The sequence below is a fragment of the Stomoxys calcitrans genome, chromosome 3, assembly GCF_963082655.1.
Source record: "Stomoxys calcitrans chromosome 3, idStoCalc2.1, whole genome shotgun sequence".
In the NCBI taxonomy this organism is placed as follows: Eukaryota; Metazoa; Arthropoda; class Insecta; order Diptera; family Muscidae; genus Stomoxys; species Stomoxys calcitrans.
In genome coordinates, this window is record NC_081554.1 from 27775533 (window position 1) to 27787679 (window position 12147).

Below are 12147 nucleotides of genomic sequence, written 5' to 3' on the forward strand. Positions count from 1 at the left end.
AAATTTTCTTCAATTACCCAAAATAAGTGAATTTATTATCAATTTTGCTAATGATGAATACTTTTTTTGACCGCTGTAGATCAACGATTCGCCACCCGTGATGATCTTATAAACGTATTTTGAAGCACCGCGATCGTATTTTTTCAACAAATCTTCGTACTAATCGACACGAGCCTTTTTTGAGCGATTTGACAATCGCAAGTCGCAACAACAACTTGTGTGGAATCCAGCGAGAACAAACATTTACGTTTTTATGTGACAAGTTTTAAATTTTCGCTTTAGGTACAAAAATTATGGTATGTCCATGACAAAAATCATTAGAGCAATAGACAAATGGCTGCCAGGTGCATGAAAACACAACAAAAATTTATTTTGGTGCGAACAGAGTACGTGCTAAAAGGCGAATCGGGATTGTCAGTGTTGTAAAACTGATTACATACAAGTCCATACAAATAAGCTTGTGTATAATATAGTGAACGCCGACAAGAGCAGAGAGCAAAGCCGATTTCTTTGTCCCTTATGCATTTTTTACTTTGTTAGATAATTTTTAACAAAATTCGCAATGTTTGTGGTCCTTTTAGTGATCTTGTTGTCGTTTCATATGAATTTTTTCATTATTTTTCTTGATTTTATTTTTAGATCTTTGCTGTTAAATTGTTAGCATAGCTCTGCTAAGCTCGTAACAGGGTGCTGCTAGTTGAATCGGTTTGTGTCTCTGCTAGATAAAGTTAACTTTATCTTCACGGATATTTTTCGTATTCATTATTGCATGAGAATGAGCGACAAAAAGCTCGGGTCGGGCACACTCGACATCAGGGCGCACCCTTATATATATACATATATAAATATTACAAAATTACTAAATTGGAAATGTCTTATGAAAAGTACATGTCGTGTTATAATGCCTTTATTGTCAACTGTTGCCATTTAACAGATAAACAAGTAAAAAGGCGTTAAGTTCGGCCGGGCCGAACTTTGGATACCCACCACCTCGGGTATATATGTAAACCACCTTTCATCAAAATTCGGTGAAAATTTCATACCTTATGACCCATATCAGTTATATCAAAACATGTTCCGATTTGGACCAAATACTAATAAGTACAGTAGCTATATCTAAAAATTAACCGATCTGAACCATATACGACACGGATGTTGAAAAGCCTAACATAAGTTACTATGTAAAATTTCAGTGAAATTTGATTATAAATGCGCTTTTTATGGGGCAAAGACTTTAAATCGAGAGATCGGTCTACATGGCAGCTATATTCAAATCTGGATCGATCTGGGCAAAATTGAAGAAGGACGTCGAAGAGCCTAACTTAACTCACTGTCTCAAATTTCAGCGACATCGGACAATAAATGCGTCTTTATGGCCCCAAAACCTAAAACCTAGATATCGGTCTATATGGCAGCTATATCTAAATTTGGACCGATCTGTGCGATATTGCAGATGTATGTCAAGGGGCTTAACTTAACTCACTGTCCCAAATTTCGGCGACATCGGACAATAAATGAGCATTTTATGGGCCCAAAACCTTAAATCAAGAAATCGGTCTATATAGCAGCTATATCCAAATCTGAACCGTTCTGGGCCAAATTGAAGAAAGATGTCGAGGGGCCTAACGCAACTCACTGTCCCAAATTTCAGCAAAATCGGGTAATAAATGTGGCTTTTATGGGCCTAACACCATAAATCGGAGGATCGGTCTATATGGCAGCTATATCCAAATCTGAACCGATCTGGGCCAAATTGACAAAGGATGTCGAAGGGCCTAACATAACTCACTGTCCCGAATTTCAGTGGAATCGGATAAAAGATGTGGCTTTTATGGCCCTTAGACCCTAAATTGGAGGGTCGGTCTATATGGCAGCTTTATCCAAATCTGAACCGATCTCAGCCAAATTGACGAAGGATGTCGAAGGGCCTAACAAAACTCACTGTCCCAAATTTCAGCAAAATGGGGTAATAAATGTGGCTTTTATGGGCCTAACACCATAAATCGGAGGATCGGTCTATATGGGGGCTATATGAAGATATAGTCCGATATAGCCCATCTTCGAACTTAACCTGCTTATGGACAAAAAAAGAATCTGTGCAAAATTTCAGCTCAATATCTCAATTTTTAAAGACTGTAGCGTGATTTCAACAGACAGACGGACAGACGGACGGACATGCCTAGATCGTCTTAGATTTTTACGCTGATCAAGAATATATATACTTTATAGGGTCGGAAATGGATATTTCGATGTATTGCAAACGGAATGACAAAATGAATATACCCCCATCCTTCGGTGGTGGGTATAAAAAAATGTTGTTTTACCAATGGCAACATCCGGGCCGTAGGGTTTAACCAATTCATTCTTTCTTTCACCGGGGAATGCGAATACTTTCACAAAAAATCACTATCATAACGTCATTAACTAAAAAAAATTGACCTAGTAACTTTATTCAAAATCAAGTCCGAAAACCTGTCACCCTTCACGCAAGTTTTAATGTAGAGCTGACTGCTTCATCTACATATTGTTATATTGAATATGAGAAAATTTATTCAAATCCAATGTGAATTCATTTGAGTGTATTAACCTTTAAGTTATTGTTTATATTTGAATGAAACTGGTTTTAGTGGGGAAAAAAATGCAGAGCATATCTTCGGGGAGCAGCATCTCAAAATGCGTGAAAATTTCATTAACAAAAAGGCAACTGTAACACAAAAGTGTAATAACTCAAATAGGTAAAAGTTTTTTTTTTTTTGTCAAGCCTAAAACTTATTTCAGGTCGTAGTTTGGCAACATAAGCATTTGGATGTAAAAAAAAGTAAGAAAAATATGTTGAAATGAAATTTTTGTACAAAAAATTGTGATCTACGAAAATATTGCATAATTTTTAGCCAGTACCATTTCAGCACCTCTTACACGATCAGACGTGTCATATGAGCTGTCACTTTATGTATTCATAAGACTTGTCTTATGTACGTCATATACGAAATCGGAATGTATTCGCATATGTATTGTACTTTTTTATTATAGAGATATGTCTGTATAACATGTATATATTCGATTAAAGAAATGCTCGATTGAATCGAAAAAGTTGCATAGTTATTGCAATACTTATTCGTCATATTCAATTTTTGTTACGTATCACACGATGTGTACAAATTGTAGAGTTGCTATTTTTGAAATAACATATGACAAGTCCGATGGCATGTGTAATGGCAGCTTTACTACGATTTTAATGTTTATAACTAAAATATTTTATATATGTTACGTTACTGATTGTATGTTAAAAATTGGGATATACGTATAACTTCAAGTTACTCTTGCCCGTACTCTAATATAAATAAATGAAATCATTTATTTCATTACACATAGTACAAACGCAGTGATAACTAGCTCATGTTAATGCAAATTTTCTCAACATGTTAGTGATCCTATTCTGTGATCCTAACTGTGGTGTTACCGGATCGTTCCGCTCTAATGTTACCATATGGCAGAGCAAAACTACACGCAACTTTCTAACTATACGCGTTAACTGTTTATCGTTATAAGCTGTGTTCGGGAACTAAAAAATTTGTGCAAATTTGCAAAAATTTTTAATGGAAGTCGTTTGCGTACTTTATTTGCCAGCAGACGATACGCGAGAGAGAGAGAGCAAATTTTGACAGTTAGAAAATAGAGAACCTGCAAATTTCTACTGGGACATTTTTGCCCAGCAGAAATGTGCAACTTTGAACAGATGTTTTGTGAAGGTCAGCTGTTTTATGAAAAGCAGCCGTTACATGAAAATAAAAAAAGCTAACGGCAAAATGGATCAAAAAGGCCGAGGTAAGTAAAAAAATATAAATATTGTTAATTGGTAATTATTAAATTTGTTTCATTTTTATTTACTTTTAATGAAGATTCATGACAGGAGCTAGAGTTAAGGTACAGAAAACTCGACAAATGACGATTGTTCTACATTAGAAGGTAAGTGCAAAATTTGCGGAATTATTTGGAAAATCTTAAAAAATTAAAACATTGTATCCTTCCAGACACCAAGAAAAGAGCAATTATCGTTTCTTAAGTGTTTTTATGGAATCATTGTCATCGGAGAGCTACGATGAAACCAAGAGCGTTCCTTCGAATTTGTTAAGGAGGGAAGATGCTGCCATAGGATTGAATGGGTCTAGCTGGACAGTTAAACAAGTGACGCACAGTGGGATTAGAAAAAAATAGTGCGAATTAGTCTGCCGATTGTGCTACAGATATTGGATACAGATATCTTCAGTGATATGAAAGTGTCCATAGCCGCCACATGACCAAATAGAAAGCTCCCTTAGCCTCACATCGCTGGTCGTAGCAATTTATTTAGCCACAATATCCAAAAGCATTAGATGGTTACTCTTAGGTATCTTTGTCAGCACAAAAAGTGTACTTTTGTATACGGTAATGGCATGTAACGATTTTGTAGTCCTATGCAGCCTTCGAAATGCATGCTGATGCTCGGCGAATGGAAATTGTCCAACGAGAAGAGCGGGAGAAGTGGTCCCTCATGCGTCTTAGCTGCTGATAAGAAAAGGGATATCGGTCTGCACGACTCTCCCTTGTTCTTTTCAGGTTTCAGTAGCGGGTTCTGACTGCCCATCTTCCAAACATCGGGTACTATAATAGTGTTCAGGTAGGCTGAGGACAGTTCTAAGGTAATCGACTCCAGGCAGATCCGGATTCTTCAGCACCAGTGTAGAGATTCGTTTTTGGAACCAGCCCTTTACGTGACTTGGCGCCACAGATGATGCAAGACTCAATCGTGCCAATGTGAGACTCCATCGGGCAAATGCGGTACGTACAACCTGCTGTCATAGTATTGCACGGTAATTTGTAATGGCTGTCCAGAGGCCTTTTGACTCTCGGTTCAATAAATTGACGTTCATTTAAGGAAAATAGCTCAAAAGTATCGCCAGCATTTTTTATTTAAAAAAAATTGTTTTCCAAGCAAGCAAATAAAAAAACAACCAAAACGAAAATCAACTGTTTTTCTGCAAATTTCCGCTGGAAGTCGTTCACGTACACTTTTGCTTGCAAGTTTATTAAATAGAGTAAAATGGCTCTCCTGCAAATTTTTACTGGAAAAGTATGCGAACAGACCTATTGTCAGAAAGGCAAGAAGGGTGTCTTTCTAAGAAGTGGTCGTTTGTTTAAGCCGCTCGTTTGTTAGGCCTGAAGTTTTCTTATGACATGTCACTTTTTGTATTCACATGTAATTTAAATTGTTCATCAAAATTGTTAGTTTACATACGATTCATCAATTTTGCTATCACACCTATATGTTATTTTTGTATGACATAACCTCAAAATGTGAGCATATCTGATTTGTTACGCGTAAAAATTGTTAAAGTTGTGAGAACAATGATTAAATCATAAATTTCTGAAAACAATTTAATTTGGTGTTGCTTACATTCGACTGACTACAAAAACAGCTGATTTCTTTATGTTTTTGTAAGAAGGAATAGAGCATGCTCCAAACCAAAAAGTTACATGTGCTGTTTTAAAAATGATATTCATATGTTAGGTTCATTTGTATCACACGACATGTACAACTCTAATTTGGCATGTCATTTGGCTACATACCGTGTAATAGAGCCTTTAAAGTCCCCTAGTGCCAAACAGCAGGCTTCCGATGCTGGATCTATCATCTTAGTGACAAATCCTTACCAGCGGTATATACAAACACGTTGTATGAATCTATCTCGCCAGTATCGGACCTGACTTCTATCCGCATGCATGCCTTGTAATGGGCACAAACGACAAGCGCAGGCGTGATTGGTCTTTACCTACTTCACGGAGATTTGTATCAAAACAGCCAGTCCTCCGCCCCCACTCTGAGTGCGATCGTTACGTATAACATTGTAACCGTCACAACTGAGCAAGCTGCAGGTATTGGCCAGTTATATTCCCTAGATCGCTGCAACCATAATATTACTTCCGATCAATCAATTCCATTTTTTCGTCGATCTTCCCTCAGAGACCATTTTTTCCGAGTGTATTTAGTTACGCGCTCAATTTAAGATCGTGAAACTTTCTAAACCAAAGGCATCCAGCCACAAATGAATAGATGGCAACACTCCCCAAAATAAACAATCACAATGTAAAACCACAAGGTATGTAAACAGACGAATGAACAACATGAGCAAGCCAGTCAACTAGCAGGGGAAGGGACAACAGTAATAGAATGTTGTATTTTACTATAGTTTTTGTTGTAAGATTAGAAAATCTTTACAAAATAAAAACCTGCAATTCTTTAATGAATTGTGTTTGTGGTCGTAGTTGTTGTTGTGGTCATTGTGTTGTTTTTGTTGTCGTTGCGGTTGTTTTTGTAGCCACCATAATAACTAACGACAAATTCAATTGAATTGAATGTAAATGATGGTGAGTAAGTATGTACGTAGTGTAGCAGGGGGGCGGACATACAACAACGTGGTCAAGGAGCTTGAAAACAACAATAGAACAAAACCCAGCATTTATTGTTCTTTTGCATCAGAGAGAGAGAGAGAGAAAGAGAACGAACGTATAAACCGACAATATGTAAGAGAAATTGTATGTATATGACATTATTGTGCAAAAATGACAGACAAAAACGCGATTGTGATCAAAACACAATGTGAAACCGGTTTAAGTGGTTATAATTACATTTAATTCACAGATTTTGTATTCATAAGAAAAAATTAAAACAAAACAGCAAATCACTTAAAAAGAATACGAGAAATTGAAATAAATGCACAGTGAATAAAGTAAAAATATTTGTAATTTTGTAAGTGATTTTCGTAAAATTCCGCAAAATAAGTTACCATAAAATGTTTAGGTATATACAAATCTATGCTAATCGAAAATTTCAACTTATTGGTAGGTTGTTATTGGGATCGCTTCAAGATGCACTTATAAGGTTAGGTCATGCGAACAGCTGAGTACAATTTTTTTATGTTTGGATTTGAAATAAATGTCAAATGCTTGTTAACATAACTGTAACTTTTTCTAAAATCTTAAAAAGATATTTTTTATTTGATCCGATTTACCACAAATAAGCAAAAATAACAGTATTATAATGGTGAAATCACAAATATAAAACAAATTTGAAAAAGATAAATTGTAAAACAATCATTATTTCTAAACCCACTTTGACATTTGATGTATGGCATTTGCCAATCGAGTTAGTTTCGTTGGACGTAGAGTTTTGTTGGTATGCTTATGACCCGACCTCTTAATTTTACCATGGGATCGCTTTAAATAATTTGCATCCTTTCCGAACGAACAGCTAAACACAAAAAGGCTTTGTCCCACAAGCGAGCCGCTTTCGATCACTTAGATATCAATTCAAGTGAAATTATTAGGACCAAAAACAGATGTTGTTGTTGTAACAGTTTGTTGTACACTGACACAGCCCTTGCCGATGAAGTACGATACGGTACGTAAAACCGGCTGCCATGGGATTGACCAAAAACAGACGATTTGAATGAATGAGATTCGGTCGGAAGGGTATAGTCATACGGACTAATATGCAAGGTGTTACACCAATATAGTCAGCAGTGAGTTACCAACATTGTTGTTGTTGTAGCCACATATGTATGTAGAGTTAGGAACATTTTCATGTGGAGGTAGCGATCCTTGTCAAGCTCCTGCAGGTGAGCAAGCTCGTTCCGGTCCACGGACCGATCGTCGTGGGAACATGGTGGCCATTGGTTATTTAAAGAGAATCATAGTCACTCAGTATTTTTGCAAGAGCCGGTGCCGCCCGGCCTCTCAGCGAGACTCTCTGCTCGATACCACTGATTGACCGTAGCTTCCATTGCAACTACTCCGTATGGAGCTTTCCATTATCCGCAACCTGTGGGCGTCCACAGGTTGCTTTAAATAACCAATGGCCACCCTGTTCTCTCCCCTATCGGTCCTTTGGACCGGAACGGGCTCGATCAACTACATGCAAACGTGCAGGATGTAAGTCTCGATTGTAACCTGGAGCCACACGACACCTGTTTATCTGCCCAGCCAGACCCACTCATCTCAGACGCAGATCCCTCTGGATACACCCCACCTTAGTCGCAGAGTACCTAGATCTGGATATTCAACAGAACCAAGCAGACAAACGATAGAATACAACATACTGTTACAACAACAATCTTGTGGTTAGGGAACCACCACCTAGACCTTGGATCTAGAGCCAAGGTCCAGCGTTAAAAAAGACGCTTCTAGAAAAAGCATCATATCAACATATGACAAACGACACGCAGTGGGATGGAACAAAAATTAGTGGAAATATATCTGGCATTTGTGAACGGATAAAGATATCTTCATCAAATTCACTAAATAGCCTGGAGGCCATTGGTGGGTCTTCAATTTGACTAATTTTTATACCCTCCACCATAGGATGTTGGTATACTAATTTCGTCATTCTGTTTGTAACATCTCGAAATATGTGTCTGAGACCCCATAAAGTATATGTATTCTTAACCGTCATGTCATTTTAAGTCATTCTAGCCATGTCCGTCCGTCCGTGTCTGTCAAAAGCACGCTAACTTTCGAAGAAGTAAAGCTAGCCGATTGAAATTTTGCACAAATACTTTTTATTAGTGTATGACGGTTGGAATTGTAAAATGGCCGAATCGGTCCATGCTTTGATATAGCTGCCATATAAACCGATCTTGGGTCTTGACTTTTTGAGACTCTTGAGGGCGCAATTCTCATCCGAAATGACTGAAATTTTGCGCATGTTGTTTTGGTATCACTTCCAACAACTGCGCTAAGTATGGTTCCAATCGGTCCATGTTTTGATATAACTGCTTGTCTTGACTTCTTGAGCCTCAACCCCGTCCGATTTGACTGAAATTTTGCACGTGGTGGTTTGGTATCGCTTGTAACAACTATGCCAAGTATGATTCAAATCGGTTTATAATGTAATATAGCTGTCATATAAACCGATTTTGTATCTTGACTTCTTGAGCCAATAGAGCGCACAATTCTCATCCGATTTGGCTGAAATTTGGCATTTTGCAGGTGTTTTGTTATGACTAAATGTGCTAAGTATGGCCTGATATAAATGCCATATAAACCGATCTGGGATCTTGACTTCTTGAGCCTCTAGAGGGCGCAATTCTCCACAATTTGGCCGAAATTTTGTACAACGGCTTCTCTCATGATCTTCAACATACGTGTCTAACATGGCCTGAATCGATCAATAGCTTTATTTGGCGATCTCCCGATTTTGCTTCTTGAGCCCCTACAAGGTGCAAATCTTATCCGAATGAACTGAAATATTACACAATGACTTCTACAATGTTCAGCATTCAATTATGGTCCAAATGGGACTATAACTTGATATAGCTCCAATAGCATAACAGTTCTTATTCGATATTCTTTGTTTGCCTAAAAAGAGATACCGCGCACTGAACTCGACAAAAACGATCCATCCACTTTTTGCACTTTATATTAATATTTTGACTAATTTTGCACTTTATATTAACTAGTTAAGTTTTTTCAATGGCAATATGTTTATGCAAAACATATGTTTGATTAGGGTTGCCAACTATCTTTCAGTTTCTGTGATTCATTTATCGATCTGTCAGTCCTGCTCCCCCTCTTTCTCACACGCGCTCTCTTCTACTAGAAAAAATTAAATTTGATATACTTCCGGAGAAAATTGATATGAATTGTCAATCGATATGCATTTTCGTTTGGCTTATCAATATGCAATAACTTGTGTCAATAACACTTATCGGGCCATATTTACATTTGCCTCCTGAATTAAGCGTTACAAATAATTTATCCAACCCGCATTTTCATGGTAAAAAAAAACATAATTTAAAGTTTAAATTACCGTGTGAATGATATAAAGAATCTAAATGAGAAACTTACCTCAATAATATTCTTATTTGAATGCTTAGTCGAGCGCTGATTAGAATAAATGTTGAAACAATAATTTGTCCGTTGTTATATTTTTAACGTTGGTGGGTTATATAGTTTTATCTAATTACCATGTATTGTATCTAAAAATCTATTGAAAATGTATTTGGTTGTTTTTTGTGAATTCTGGGTAAACCTGAAAACGAAAAAAAAGACTTAATCACTTAAATGATCGAACCGGATATACGGGCAGGCGCGCGCGGAAACATTAATCACCAAAGAAATACGAATTAATTTCAATTACTATGTTAAGAGCATTTTAGGCTCACATTGATTTAAAATGTTTGTTTCTTGTAATTGAAACAAATCACAAACCGTTAAGTGACAAAAATAGCAACACATAAATAAATATGCTTTGGAATGGTTCCCTTATGTTATTGAATTGTGGTGGCGGCAGGGAAGCAAGTAACTTTGGCCAGCAGACCTCGCGACAGCGCCTTGATAAATTGTTAATCGTTGTAATTTCAACTTCCGTCCATGAGATTTTTTTTCTTAGTACACAGCAATGGGGGTGGAGAGGCAGGGAGAATAAATGTTGGCAGATTAAATTACATTACTTTTGTTACTTTCGCGTATCTTTTGTTCAGAATATAGACAAATGCTTGAGCTTGCATACATACACACAGGCACACTTTCTACTGGTCTTTCCATGGCCAACGCCACAGCGGGCAACAACTGCGGCGACGACTACAAACAATTATGATTACAGCGACGACCACGAACAAGGTCCAGTCGGCCACCGCCAGCTCTGCATGCCCCAACCATCAAACACTTGTTTCGGCGAAATCATCGACTCATTGAGGTGTACAGGTACACAAGCACGTATCTATATACACAGGTAAGAAACACACATACAAACGTTTGATGGGCTAAATATTAAGCTAAACTTTGGATAGTTGATACTTCTTTTTTATTTTTATATATTTTCAGTACAATAAATATCTTTCGGTTTTTTTGGTAGTGTATTTTTGTCTCATGATAATTTTACTATTTTTACTGCGGCAAGCACGATTGCAGATTAATCCCCGCATCAATTTTGTGCTGATTATTTGCTTTACTTTTTTTTAATTCATTTACGTTGATTGCTTGTTTTGTGGGTTTTTGATTTCGCTGTTGTTGTTGTTGTTTAATTGGCGAAAATCAAATTCAACAGCTCTGCGAATGACCAACCAACCAACACCACTATTGTATTACAACAACAAAAATATTTGTACCGAAAAAAATGAGAGCTCCATTGCTTTTGTATTTCTTGCTCTCCCCCTCCCAACGCACTGCTACACAAGGCACACACATGCACACTCAGCACCATTCACCATCTCATTTCTCCAGAAAACAAAGTATTGGCGATTTTTTCCCTTTGATTTTGTTTATCTTTTCAGGGAAAATTTGTACAAATTTATATTGTATGGTAGTTTTTATTCACAAATTTGCTTTTACACGTCACATTAAATCAACAATTTTTCATTTTATTTACTTTTTGGTTTGTTTCTCTCTCTCTTTTTGCATCAACTTGCAATACACATACATACAACACACGTTAAGAACCTGAATTCTATGTGAGCGCATTGGAGCATTCTCTGGTCGTATACCGCTAGCTACACGTTACAATGTTGGGTGATTAATCGAAACGAATTAATTTGTGGATATCATTTATCTTTTCTTACACGTAATATTCTGGAAATTTATTGTCTTCCATTCAATGACGATACTTTGGTAAGAGAAACCGCACCGCAACAACAACAACACGCAAAAGTTTAAAAATTTTGCGCGAAGATGTTTGTTTTACGAGAAGATGTTTACGAATGAAACATTTGTCGTTGTGGAGCCCACAAAAAAAGTTAAAATAATTGTCGTCTCGCTCTTTTCTAGTGGGGCGAAATCGTTTTTTATCGATTATTTGCTTGTCAAATCGATATTTGGGAAATTAACTTTTAAAAGTTTTATCGATAATCGATAAGTTATCTTGCAAAATGTGTTCTCTTTTATAGGCCATTTATACGGCACATCATGTGGCACTCATCATGTGTACGTGTTGATTAGTGCTTTTGCCAAAAACGGTACATCGATTTTTCTTGTATTTTATTTAATTTTCCACACTTTTCGTCTCTTTTGTTGACTTTATTTTGGACACAGCGTGTTTTTCAATATTTATCATGATGTGCCGTATAAAATTTCTAGTTGTTATTTTTTTGTTGTTGTAGCAGTGTGTTGTACACA

At 36.8% G+C, this 12147-nt stretch overlaps 1 protein-coding gene across 5 annotated transcripts in view; it reads right to left on the bottom strand.

Annotated features, from left to right (window-relative positions):
• The window catches only part of LOC106087249 (polypeptide N-acetylgalactosaminyltransferase 5), a 217809-nt gene extending 206065 nt beyond the window's left edge, over positions 1–11744 (bottom strand). Inside the window, exons 1-3 of one of the 5 annotated variants that reach the window (XM_059364356.1) lie at positions 11595–11743; positions 11405–11525; positions 9883–10066 (exon numbers count right to left, since the gene is read on the bottom strand). The gene's annotated coding sequence lies outside the window, so the exon portion shown is untranslated. Of the gene's footprint in view, positions 1–9882; positions 10067–10245; positions 11363–11404 lie in introns of those variants that run through there. The other 4 variants (XM_059364355.1, XM_013252223.2, XM_013252225.2 and 1 more) reach the window with 4 other exon arrangements.
• Between the last annotated feature and the right edge of the window lie 403 nt (positions 11745–12147).